Genomic DNA, 13,443 nt, shown 5'->3' on the forward strand with positions numbered 1-13,443 from the left:
TGCTGTTGACTGGTAAATGAAAACTGCATTCTGCCACTTGCATTGATTAGGCTTGTTTCCTTTTTTCTAATTCAGAATGGTGTCACTGAGACAATCATAGAATAGTTTGTGTTAGCAGGGCCCTTCAAGATCACCTAGTTCCAGCCCCCATGCTATAGGCAGGGACATCTCCCACTAGACCAGATTGCTCAAAGCCACATCCAGCCTGGCCTTGAATGCTTCCAGGGAGGAGGTATTCACAGCCTCACTGGGCAACCTGTTCCAGTGTCACTACCCGCACAGTAAAGAATTTCTAATACCTAGTCTAGATCTGTTAAGCTCAAGATTTTTTTGAGGTGCCAGATCTTGCTGCACTCATGCTCCTTAGGCAGCAGGCCTAGATAGTGTGCTTGGTTTCAGACTGTGCTGGGTGTTTGTCAAAGTAGTGCAAATAGATTAGGAAACTGTATGCTTGCACCTGTATGTGCGGATGGGTGCATCTCTGCCTGAACAAACAGGTGAAAATATGCTATTACATGGGTCAAGTTTTATTATGAAAGGCAGGTAGATGCCTTTGTGCAGCATCTATTGCTGTACACAGATGATGAAGCTCCATAGTAATGTTGTATTAGAAAGTGAAAAATGATTCCCGAAGCCTGTGTGAATGTTGGATACTGGTAACCCAGTAGGATCAATAGGACTCTTCTTGATGGTTGCTTTCAGCTTGCTTGTTTCAAGAATGGAGGGAGGAGGGTGTGGGTGACACCAATTCCCTTTTCTTTGGACGGTTGCCTGGTATCTGGTAAGTACTATGTTTGTGGATCCTGAAGTCCTAGAGGTAGGTATCACAGTACAGGGCCTAATCACTGCTGTTCCTACCTATAGTCTGACACTTTGCAGTATGCTGTTACGAGCCAGACAAGATTAGCAGAGACTCCAGTTTAATAACCTGTCTGAAGTGTGCTACAAGGAACAGGGCGTCCTACCTGGTTTCTAAGGAATATTGATCATTTGTTTTTAAATAAATTAAAGGCTGGTTGACTAGCTTGCTTTTTTAAAACTCTAAATATTGTTTTCCCACTTTAGAAATTACATATCTCAGAAGGGACTTTGAGTGCAAGATTGAGTATGGTCACCCTGCTTCCATATTGTATTTAACTAACTCTTGGTGTCCATGCTGCAGTCTAGTGCCTACCAGGAGGGCTGCACAAAGGTGTGTGGGCACATGTAGAAGGTAGGCATCTTTGCAGAGCACATAATGAGACTAGTCACATTCTGTGACAAATTTATGCATTCCTTATGTGCAGAGTTCTGCTGTTGTCATAAACCTCTGAGTAGCTCTGTGATCAGAATCATGCCTGAGTTGCATGTGACTAAATATTTGCCTCTCAGGAGATGCTACTGAACTTAAAAGCAGATTTTAGCTGTGGAGGATCACTACCGTGATCTAGTTCCCTGGTATAGTGGTTGGCAGCCCTGTACACAGCAGGGAGGTTGAAACTATATGATCATTACAGTCCTTTTTAACCCAGGCCATTCTATGATTCTGTGCTATCAGAAGGGAAGCCAGCACGTGAACACCCTCAGGCACTGCTGCATTGAGGTAGCAAGGCAGCTGTTGCATTCAGAAGAATGGGACATGATGTTGTTGCACACTGTCCCTCTGCAGTACTGGCAGGCATCTTTGCTTCAGGATGAATCTCTGGAAGAGTCCTGGTGACTCAAGAGAATGCTGAACAAGTGACTTTCTGTGGAAATGCTTGTATATTTTACTGAAATGGCTTAAAATCTTGACCAGCAAATACAAAGCACAGATGGCATCTCTTGGTTGGCTTCAAAAGGGTAATTTGTGTTTAATCTAACACTGACTGTTGTACGTGTCTTCAGCATTTTCATCTGTGTTACAATCATGATGGTATTTTGATCCTGTTTGTGGAGATGTGCCTGTGGCTGCTGAACAGAGTGGCAAGCAGCAGACTGAGACATGGCCCTGCCCCCAGATCTCTGCTACAGGCAGCATCTTGGCCTTTGACATTTCTTGGCAACTCTAAAACCAAGTCATCTTGGGTCACAAACGTGGGTGTCTGTACTACAGAAGAAACTGAGAACTGAGTTGTTGTTTTTTAACATGTTGCTTCTTGCAAATCTGCTTTAAGAAAAGGGAAATAAAAGACTGCCTGAGGGGATGTTCTTCTGTGCATCAAAGTCATCATCTGGCAGCCTGGGTGGAGAAAAACATACCTTGTTTGTTTGGTGAGGTCTGTGTAAATGAGAATTAAAGATGAGGAAGATATTTTCCTTGACCTTTCTGCTACTGAGTGTTCACTTTTCAGTCATAGCAACTGAGCAAAGGGTTGGGTTTCAGTATTCTTGTCTTGCCTTCCAGCTTGAAATTAGCCTGATATCATAAGTGAAAGAAAGAAAAAGCATCCTCAGGGAAAGACTGGAGCAGTGGAAAGGAAGGAGGAAACAAATACTGAAATGTACGTAGCAGAAATTGTTGCAGTTTTTCCTTTGCAACAAAAAATGAAGCTGTTTTTTTTTTTTTTTTTTTTTTTGGTTTGGGGGTTTCTTCAGAACAAATTATTACATGGAGTTCATCCTTTGAATCGCATCCAGCACAAAGTTCATCTGATAAGTTAAATACAGTGTCGTGATTACAAAAGTGCTGAAACTTGACTACACTGGCAGCAAATAAAATAGAACGTGCCAGGCATTTCTTCAGAGGGAAATAACAATCACTGTTATTCCAGCCTACGTACATTACGGCAGAGCTTTTCCTATAATTTTGCATTTTGTAGGGGAGTCATGATTTGAACTTCACAGCATTAGAAACAGCCGTCTCATCCCGTGAGATAGCAGTTATTGCTTGAAAAATGCCCGTTGTTCACTGCCAAATCTAAAACCATAAAAACGTGTGCATCACAAAGATCATCCTCTTCTGGCCTTCCATAAATCTGTCTTGAAAAGTACCCCTTGGTAACAGGGTTGTCTGAAGATAAATGATGCAAGCTGTCTCACCATGTTGCTGCTTTGGTTGCACACCACGGATGTGTTTATAGAGTGATGAGCTGGTGTTTCTCAAGACTGTTTTTCCCCTGCATGCTGGACGTGTTCAGTGTGTAGCCATGCACAGTGTTGACAATTGTGCCCCAAACCAGACAAACCTTTCCAGGCTGTAAGTTTCAAGGCAAATCCAAAACTCAGGGTAGGGTTGTTGAACTGAGAACTTCACAAAAAGAGAACAAGGCTGCTGCAACAATAGTTTACATGTGCAAATGGTAATGTAACTTTGAGGACCTTGGTGTCTCTAACAGTTAATCATTTGTTTTCATAGTGCTACATCTGGAAAGAGATTTGGTGATGCCATCTGGATTTTTGTGCACAAGGAGGACTGTGTTCTCAGATGGTTGACTGCTATCTCTTGGGAAAAAATGCTGAAAATAAAACCACTAAAAATGTGCTTATTTGTGGCAATAAGCTAGATAATTAGAATCTTTCCTTTTTGCCTTTATTGCAAAGAACAAGGGCTTCTGAGTAGTTTAATTTCCCTTCTGTATTTAGTTCCTTCCTCCTGTTGTGGGGCTAGGTTGATCCCCTTTCCAGGGCTGACAAATAATGCAGGCAGTGTTAATAAGCACCAGGGACCTCAAGATTATGATTGTAGTGAAATTCTGTTTACCCAGGAGTGAAATGAGATTAAACAGTGAATTTGTTCTCTGCTATATCACTACACTGTGGATTTCAGAGCAGAAAAGGCTATAGGAGCTGTTGCAGCAATGACTTTAGCAGAGAGTGAGAAACAAGCTGGAAATCCAGCCTCCTGAGGACACTAGAGCTTCCACTGAAAACATACGTTTTGTAGATGGTAAGCAAGCAGCCAACTTGAAATTCTCATTATCCTGCCATGCTGGATGTGAGTGCTTGGTTAGGGCACTTTGGAAAAGCTGAGATTGAAAATGCTTTTTACCTTTCTCCTGCTCACAGAAATGTAATGCTGAGTAGATGTGTATACTTCTGTTCCTCAGTTCACAAGGAGTGCTGGCCAGGAGGTGTGGAGATGTGCCAGGTCTCTACCACCTGCCTTCTTGTTAGAGAGTCAGTTGCCCTGTCCTGTTCCCAGGGCCTTGTTTTTCTTGGGGCCCTATCATTAATATAATTCTAATGGTATTTGTAGACCTAAGATGCCTGTGGAACCAGCAGGTGGAGACTTATTTTATAGATGTCTTCAAGCATGCTCAAATCATGAACAAAATTTATAGTGGTAAGTAGTATAGTATAGGTATAGCGTTATCATCCCTAAGAAAAAAAAATGTGAGTACCTTCCAATATGCTGAAAATTACAGTGGTGATCTTTATACCTGCCCAGATCACAGCAGTGTTGCACCACATTCATTAAAGCTTGAGAATGCTCCTACTATGGTACCAGGGGCTGCAAACATATAGATCCGCATACGCTCTGTGTTGAGCAGACTGAAACTCTCTCATACGAATGCAAAAATGACAAAAATGACTTCTGTGAAGTGTGGTTGGGTATATTTGCTACCTTGCTCCTCCTGAAGATGTGAGACACACCTCCCTGGGTAATGCTGACCCCCAGGTCACAGTTAGGTTCCAGCATGTACACCAAGATACCATCTCTAACATTTCAGTGTACCACACGTTATCCTCTTCTTAAAGAATCCTATGTGTGGTAGGGCAGGAGAGGGAACAAATAAATAGTGTCTCATGTTAGGATCCTCAAATCTATTATCGCATTTCCCTTTTGTTCCTGTTCTGCTAGATTCCTGTTGGTCAGGACTTGCCTACCCTGCTCAGTGAGTCTCATTACTAATGCTGGTGCTGTTGTTTTCCTAGCTCAGAGATAGCTGGCACATATAGCTGTATTCTGTAAGAGAATTTAATTAGATTAGGTATGGCTTTTTGGCTCCAGGTTGAGACAGTATTCAGACTGACTTTTTTTTTATTATTTTTTTTTTCCAGAGATGATTAGTCTAGGACAAGTGATGAAAGCTGCCTTTGAAATTCAAAAGCACTTCACCATTATGCTCAATTATTAGCGCTGGCAAAATGCCACCAAATGGAATGCAGTGAGGTGAGGTGATAGAGGAGTTTGCTGGGGTTTTTTGTTGTCTTGATTGGCAACCTCAGAAGGCTACCTAAAATTCAAAGTTTTTTACTCCTGATCAGCTGGCAGCAGGAAACATTGGCACTGCATTTGAGGGAAATGTGAGCTCTTTCCTGTGTTCTTCTCTTTTGACCGCACTCAATTCAGTATAGAAGGATGGTTGTGAACTAAAGGAAAATTCAGAAAATGCAAAGAATTCTCACATCTTTTTCTTGCTGTTGTTAAGTGCCTAAGAGTGAGAAGCCCAAAGCAGCCTTTCCAGACCTGTATTCAGAATATAATTACTCCAGAATGCATTTCATGGTTATTTTGCTATCTGGGGAGGGAGTATCCACCCCTAGGGGGGATTTCTGGACTTCTGTTATCATCCTGCTGCATGTTTGTAGAGCTCCATTTGTTGTCTTATCTCTTGGCTGTTTTGTGTCAACACACCTTCAGCTGACCTGCGCTCTAGAGTGTTGTTAAACATTGCAGGCATACTAAATGAGACCATCTCCCTTTGGAATGGGATTGCAGCACTTCCACTTACCAGTCTGGCAACAGGAGCAGCAGATGCAAGTGTGGCGGTGCTTTTGAGAACGTCAAAACCAGTCTGGAGAGAGCAGGGAACGGTGAAGTGTGGAACCGTGTAAGCTTTATACTCTGGTGGGATAGGTAAGTAAGTCACTGCCTGTGGGCAGAGCTTTTGAATGTGGGTGTTAGAGCTTTAGGAGAGTTGTGGTTTACTGAAGGAGAGCGTGGAAAGGGTCTGAAACCAAATCACTGCGTTGTGTTTGCCTCACTGAAGGAGAAGGTCACTAGAGATGGTTAATAAAGCTCTAGCTGCTGAGCTCACCAAACATTCTTCCAGTTCAATGGCCTATGCAGAATGATGTGTTTAGTCAATGTTTAATTCCTAAGCAACAAATGGGGATTGTCGTAGCAAAAGGCACTTGTGGTGTTGACTGAAGCAGAGGAGGCCAAGGATTAAAAAGGTCATGTGGGGAAGATCCCTTCTGCAGCCTCCAAGCTTTCTCCTGTAGATCAGGTTCCTCACAGCAAGAGAAAATGGGAAGAAACAAGAAAAACAGAAATAAAAAGTGTTGCAGGAGCTGGCAGCGTGAGGGGAAAAGTGAAGCAGCCATGTGGGAGGCAGCAGCTGTGAGGAGGATGAGGACCACCTGTAGGTCCAGAGCCTTGTGCGGAGTTGCAGAGAGAGCTGCCCACAGTGCCCTTACAGAGCAGGGGACACCTTGTTAGATAGAGCTATTTCCAGTTTTGTGAGCGTAGACTGTTAGTGAGCCTGGGCATGTGGAATACAGAGCAGAGTTCTGCTTTGGGTCTAGGAGATTAAGGCAAGACTGAGTGGATCATCTCTGATCTCTCAATATGATACCTCAGGTGTTTCTCAGAATGGATGGCATGGCAGCAGGCTAATGGCAGGGCTCACCTGTGGGCAGGGATTGTGGCTCCTTGCATGTCAGAGACTGGCAAAGAGGGGACCTGGAATACATTTTCATCAGTGCAATTTCCATCTGTAAAATAGATCTAGTATGAAATTACTGATCAGTGTTTCAGTTGTGGTAGATTTTGTTGTTTTGTTGGGGTTTTTTTGTTTGCTTTTTGTTTTTTTTCCTGATGAGTATGCTCTGGTAAGCATGTAAGGCAGCTTTGTGAAGGTTAACATTTGTGCACTCTTTGCTTTATTACCATTCTCTGAAATTTCATGCTGCTTACCTTCAGAATGAGGGATATAAAGCGGCATGTCCTATGAGCCAGCATTACTTTGCTCAGTGTATCAGCAGGACCAAGCTGTTCCAGCAGCCAGGGTGCACATTCCAAAGCAATTAGAACAGCTTCGTGAGTATATATTGCTCAGCGGATGATAAAAATGCTTTTCAGATGTCTTCATAAAACAGATTCAGGTGACCAGCGAAGAACAACTCTCTTTAAACTTTGAAGTCGAATGTGAAAGCACTTGTTTTGATTTTAACAATTTCTTCACTTTAAAATGCCTGTGAATTGCAAGTAGCTGCTAATTCGACACGTTAGAATAGCCTGCAACAGGAGTCTTAAGAGGGGAAAAAAAAAAAAAAAGGTGATGATCACAGATCCCTACTCCTGACTGCTTCTCCAGGGCTCTTGTTCTCTGCAGAACTACACATGCAGCTCATTTGATGCTTGGCACAGCTGAGAGGATAAAAACTTCTGGGGAGGAGAAACGAGTGGGGGCTGGAAAGCATAAAAGGAGGATTTCCTCTGCCTATAAAACAGCATGTACATAACTGCAATTCATCTGGGAAGCTCAGAAAATTAAAGAATGCTTGTCTGATGCTCAAAAGGAGCACTGCTGCAAGCCCAAGTTTGTGCTTCCCAAGCTCCTTGGACTGTCAAATCTCTCCAGTCTTCAGCTTTTCCTGAGGCTGCCCCTTGTCACTGAGCTGTGAATTCCCAACCCCACAACTGGGATGTGTTCTGCAGGCCCTCTCCCAGGTTCACTAGTTCTTTGAATCCCCCTGGCTGTGAGAACACCTGACCCGGTGTATCCTTTGGGTACGAACTCAGGGAGGTAGTGATTATTTACTCCAAGTCCAAAGCAAAGATCTCTTTTTCCAGAAATGTGCTTTTAGAAATTAAATAAAAAACTGTCTTCAGATGTTTTTTTCCTTTCTCCCCACTTCTCAGTTTTCTTTCTTTCCTGTACTTGATGACTTCTGGCTAGTTTTCTTCCTGTCTCTGGATTGATTCTTTTCTCCATGTTGCTTCTTTGTGAAGGACAGATAGAAAATTACCCAGGGATATTTTTTTTCTCCAAGCACTTCTGTTTCTGGAGAATTATACTGTGATGAATTGCACAAGAAGGAAGGCTACCTGGGACACCCACTGAAAACATGTGTGCAAATATGTGCGAATGTGGAGCTGAAGGAGAGAAGCACAGTCCTGTGACCAAGGTTGAGAGCTGAACTCAAGAGCAATAGCAAGCAGAGATGGGCCTAGAGCAATGCCAGCTGAAATTCAGCCTGGGCTCTGTGTTCAGCCAAAGCCCAGATCTGCTTGCTCTGACTGGGTAACTTAAGACGTGCACTTGGACATTGCAGTTCAGGCTCTTGCCAAGCACACAGAGCATTATTCTGCCTGAATGTGAAGAAGTCGTCCTCACAGTTTGTCCAGCTATAACCCAAGCCTGTCACATAAGCACACCCCTAACATTAAGCTTTTGCGTAGCCCTACTCCCACGTGGCATATGAAAATGTATCCTCATTCTCCTTCACCCTGATGTAGAGAACAGTTTATAGGACATGTTTTAGGCATAAAATTTCCTTTTGTTCTGCACTGCGCTGTGGTATCCAAGCACACAGATGTGAAATGTACACAAAGATCTACTTAATTTCATTTGCTCCAGCTAGCAGAAGTAGGACAAGTATTGGTGCTTTGTTTTTCTTGTTTGGTTCTGATGTGGTTTTCCTTGGGGGGGCTGTATGTGATGTGGTAGGGTGAGAAATGCAAGTGAAAGAACTGAGCTTGGCATTTCCTGTGGACATCCACTGAGACTGCTGGTGGCACATACCTGGTGAGGTTCCAGATGTGGAAGATATTTCTACTGCCTCTTGCCTAAATGCTTTCCCTGCTCCCCCTTCAAGATTGCTTCCAGTACAGCAGTCTCGTGATTGCACCTGATGGAGCCTGGTTCTGCTGGAACCCTTGGCCAGTGCTGTGCTTGGGCCTTGGATCATGACATGATATCCAGAGATGTACAATCCACTTTCCCTCTCATTGGCTCTGAACCATAAGTATATATATATATATAGAATTTATTTCCACATGGCTGGTTTTTGATTTTTTTTCCTCCCAAAATCTTCAATTAGACTAAATAGGGAAACAGCTGTTGATTATTAACAGGATGCCCTACTTATGGCCCTACGTATGGCTATCTGCTCCAGTTTGACCTGATTTTAAAAACAGACTTCCAAAACGTGAAGAAAAAACTGTGGCTAAAGCTTTCTAATACTTTTGGAAGCCTCAATACGTGAAAAGTATCTTAGGTTTGGTTAGCAAGGAATGTGAATTTCAAGTTTATCAAAATAATTATCTAAATTTCGTTCCACACAGGTTCCTCTATATCAGAGGCAAAGGTTAAAATTTTACCCAGCAGATTTGAAGAGCTTCAGGACTCTGTTAGAGGACCTTGCTCAGTTTCAGTACTTCATAAAAAAGCAAGAGGAAGCTTCTATAGTTTTAAATTTAGTCTCAAGCCGTGGCTAGAAACTCCATAGCATCTCCTTGCTTTGGTTCAGGTAAACAGCTGCCTAGCCAGAAGACAGCTGACTGGGATGTAGCTGTCAGACCTCCCCATGGAGCCCTGCTCTTTGCAGTTCTCCTGTCAAGGGTTGCTGGGGAAAGGTAACCCATAGCTGCTGTGGTTTTTCTGAAAGCTCAAGCTTCCTATGGGTCTGGGCAGTGTGACACCCTGTGGCTCCCATGGGCTGTTAGGTAAGGATGTAACAGGCCAAGACAAATCTCCCAGAAGCAGGGATAAGGTCTCCAGGCAGCCAGTCCCTGTGGTCGCTGGGACCTGTCTCGCCGTACCAAAGTCAGTTTGCAAGGACTGATCCTGAAGCACTGTAGCATGTGTCAGCTCTAGGAGCTTAGAGTTATATTTTTAAAACATTGGGTTGGTTGGATGGAGGGATTTTTCTCTCTGCCTCCCTAATCTTGTGCTGAGCAGAGAAGTCTGAAGCCATGTTAGCCATGAGTCCTCTGGCTTCCAGAATGATGCTCAGGCTCACGTCTGCATGAAAATCATTGTAGCAGTCTTCAAACTGAGGGTTGTGTTCTGGCTGAGTAAGGCATCAAAATCCAAACCATGTTCAAATAGAGGCCTTTCACTGTTTTCATACTTCTGACTGTGAAAAAGCCCTAGATTCTTATGCTTCTTATTATTTTTAGTCCAACCCAAAGCTCTTGCATCAGCACAGCTAACAGAAATCAAGCAGGTGGGGACCATGTGACAGTTTGCCCGTAGAGGAATATACTTCCTAATTTTTGCACGGACTTATGCAAAATTCATGAGTTTGGACAAGTTTTCTCTTCTGCCTTGTAATATTGGAGCCTGGATGGTCCTGCTGTGCCAGTGCAGCTGCTCACGGCCCAGAGTGAGGCACCAGACTTGACTTCAGGAGCAGTGCTGTATGATGAAGTTTTGAAGTCGGAACCCTGTGACACAGGAAAAACCTGACCTATGCCCCTGTTCTCTTGTGTGCAGTGTGGCAAAAGGTATGTTCTTCTCACTTTTCAGTTTCTTGGCTTCATTCTTTTCTAAATTTTCATTTTAATTATTTTATGGGAGAGGTAAAGAGAACCTTTAAAGCTGTTCCTTTCAGCTTTAATTTGGGCAAAGCGAACTGAGAACTGCTCATATGACAATGCTGGAATGGATTAGCTAGCACTTAACAGCTTTGATTGCTAATCTGCTGTAGAAAATGTATTTCTAGATGTGAAAAACTGCTGCTTTTCCCTAATGGCCTTCAGCTGTATGTATACATGGTACTTCCTTGATATCTGCATGAGACCAGTGAGCACTGTACCAACATGACTTTAATGGTACTTCTACAAAAGTTAGCAGCCAGCTGAGAAACACTTGTGATCTTACAAGAGTCTCCATCAATGATGGTAATGCCAGAACATCTTAGTTTTTTGACCATGTTTTCATTTCCCTGGAAGCCAAGAGAAGCTTCTGAGTCGCAGGATGCCCACAGTGCCAAATCACATCTCCTAATCCCTCGGTTAGTTAAAAAAAAAAACAAAAATCCTTTTTTTTTTTTTTTGGCGTCGTCTTCAGCTTGTTGAGAAATCTGTGCTTCTTCCACCTCCTTAAATGATGATTTGATCTTGTATTCATTGTCTCCTCAGTGATTTTTCTTGCACTGATTGTTTTTGAAGCGGAATAACTCTGGTGTATGTGTAATTCTATTAGAATGGTATGTAGCTGCTTGCTTTTCCCATGTCCTAGATTCTTGTGGTTTTAATGCACATTCATAAGGTAGATTTTGATCTCTGGGTTCCCATGAAACAGCCACGTACTTTTTGGACATAGGAAACCATGAGGTACAGAGACAGTGCTGGAGGACAAGAGGTAACGTGCTTGTGGTTAAAGAGGCATAGAGAAAAACCAAGTCAGAGTTCCTCCTTAGGAAATCTTTGCAAAAGAGGTGTTTCAGTGCAATCAGAATATTCATCCTGCCCTTCCTTCTGCAAGTGGCTAACAGTTTAGCTCATTAGAGAGACTGAATTCTCTGGCTACTCATTCGCAGAAGAGTTGTGCAGCTCAATAGCAATGGGCTTGAATTAAAAGCCTCAGGGAAGTTCATAATGCACAGCCTGATAGTTTCCCCCTCGCGTGCATTTCAGAATGGTGCTTGGTTCTAATTTGGAGAATGTCCTTTCAGTACCTGTTGGCAAATCACATCACTTTAATTTCAGGTGAAGCTTTAAGACACTTTTCTTTAGTATCATTTCCCATTGCTTCTATCCTGCCTTGGTCTCCAAACCTCTTCATCTCCTTAAAGCTCACTTGTATTCTAAAATATGTGTGGGAAGTCAGGTATTCAGGGAGAAGTAATAAAAAGAAGGCCTTGCGGCATCATCTGATGTATAACAAAAGGTTAAAAAGTCCTAAAAATCTCTCCTCAAAGCTGTGGGCAATTTCAGGCCAGGTTTGCATTTTTTAAATTCTTGCTTTACCTTATTTGGCCATGCAAAATGGGATCCAGAGGTCCCTGGGGACCTGGCTCTGTACAGCGATGGGGCTTTGTTCAGATGAAAGTATGTGCTTTTTTCCTTCGGAGACACATTGCTAAATATGGGCTGTGTTAATAACAAACAAGGCTGCTTTCTGGCAGAGGTTCAGCTCCCTAACGTCCCTCAAGTTAAGAAGGCAAATTCACAGCAGCCCTTCAGCATCAAGCTCTGCACCTTTGACAGCAACTGCCTTGAAAGCCAGGGGTAGCGAGGGGATACGCTGATGCTGACGTTGGTGAAGCATGCTTTGATTTCATGGAGATGTTTGTGTGCAAGATAGAAAGGCTTACAAAAAACAAAGACTTAAAACTACGCTAAGCAGGCCAGAAAGTTAGAGTTGAATATTTTTGTGAACGGAGACAGTGTGTTGTCTTTGCACTTTCTGTTTGTTTGCTTGTTTTGGGGTGTTTTTCCATGGAACAGCTACCCTCTGTCTGAAATATACAAGCAGGCAAAACATCAGGTAGCCAAATAATACGTGTAGCTTTAGGGAATAAATATTGACTAAGGATCTGGTATTGGTTAAGTGTTACAACTGAGGTGTGTCTTTATAAAGGAGAAGGATCAGATTGCAAAACCTCTTCCAGCTCAGCTTTTAATTTCACATTAACAAGAGCTGTGACTGAAATAGTTTTCAAGCTGAGATCACTGATGGGCACTATTGACATTTACCACAACTGTGGGGGAGAGCATAAAGGGGACAGTAATAAAGAAGCATAAACTTATGAAAGCGTGTTATATAAAATATGAACTGTATAAGTGGATTTTTAATCTAACAACAACATCTGAGACTCTTTAAAATGCTCCATTGCTCTGATCGATAAAGGCATGATGGTGGTCTCATCATTATTTTGATGGATCGAGCTTGAGACCTTGTTTGTCACCAGTGGCAAAAGCATCCTCCAGCAGTGGCCTGAGTTGCACTGGAATTGGCAAGAAGAGAAGAAGAAGAATTTTTCTGTGAGCTCTGCTAGAGTTAGCAAGAAGTTGCGGATAGTGAAACAGCTTCTACTGGTGGGAGCTGCTGATGTGACAGCATAAGCTGGATGCCCATTCTAGTTAACAGAGAATTAGCTTCTCAGAAATAGTTACAGACCAAAATCCTTATAGATGTCTGTCTCAGGCTCTTCTCTCACAGAAGAAATTTAGGAAAAAACAGCAAAATGCTGGCTTAAACTCTTCTATTGAGCGTGACTTCGGGTGACTTGTCAAGAAAAGGCTGAGACAGCAGGTCCCAATGAGATGTTGGTTAAGAACACATTACATCTCCAGCTTGGTTGCTTCACAAGCTTACTATGCAGCTGATGAAAAGATGAATAGTCAAAAATACTGTTCAGATATGCTGAAAACTTAAGGCAGCCCCATGAGCTTGAAGGCGTGGTGATGACACAGTGCATGTAGATGCAGCTGCATCATGAGTAGAAACAGATGGGGATCAATTGCACAATGGCTACAGCCCTGACCTGATATCTACTCTTGGGATAGTCATTTTAAACTTACCAGTCTCCTGAAATGTTTATATATTATCTGTTGTATTGTATTTTCAAGCAGTGGTGGCT

The 13,443-nt window shown here is 42.7% G+C and overlaps 1 protein-coding gene across 2 annotated transcripts in view; it reads left to right on the top strand.

The window, feature by feature from the left end:
* The first annotated feature begins 5,572 nt into the window (after nt 1-5,572).
* Nucleotides 5,573-13,443, top strand: part of PHLDB2 (pleckstrin homology like domain family B member 2) — a 112,927-nt gene continuing 105,056 nt past the window's right edge. Inside the window, exon 1 of one of the 2 annotated variants that reach the window (XM_048933438.1) lies at nt 5,573-5,761. The gene's annotated coding sequence lies outside the window, so the exon portion shown is untranslated. Of the gene's footprint in view, nt 5,762-10,226; nt 10,361-13,443 lie in introns of those variants that run through there. The other variant, XM_048933440.1, reaches the window with a different exon arrangement.

Source organism: Lagopus muta, chromosome 1, assembly GCF_023343835.1.
Source record: "Lagopus muta isolate bLagMut1 chromosome 1, bLagMut1 primary, whole genome shotgun sequence".
NCBI classification, from domain to species: Eukaryota; Metazoa; Chordata; class Aves; order Galliformes; family Phasianidae; genus Lagopus; species Lagopus muta.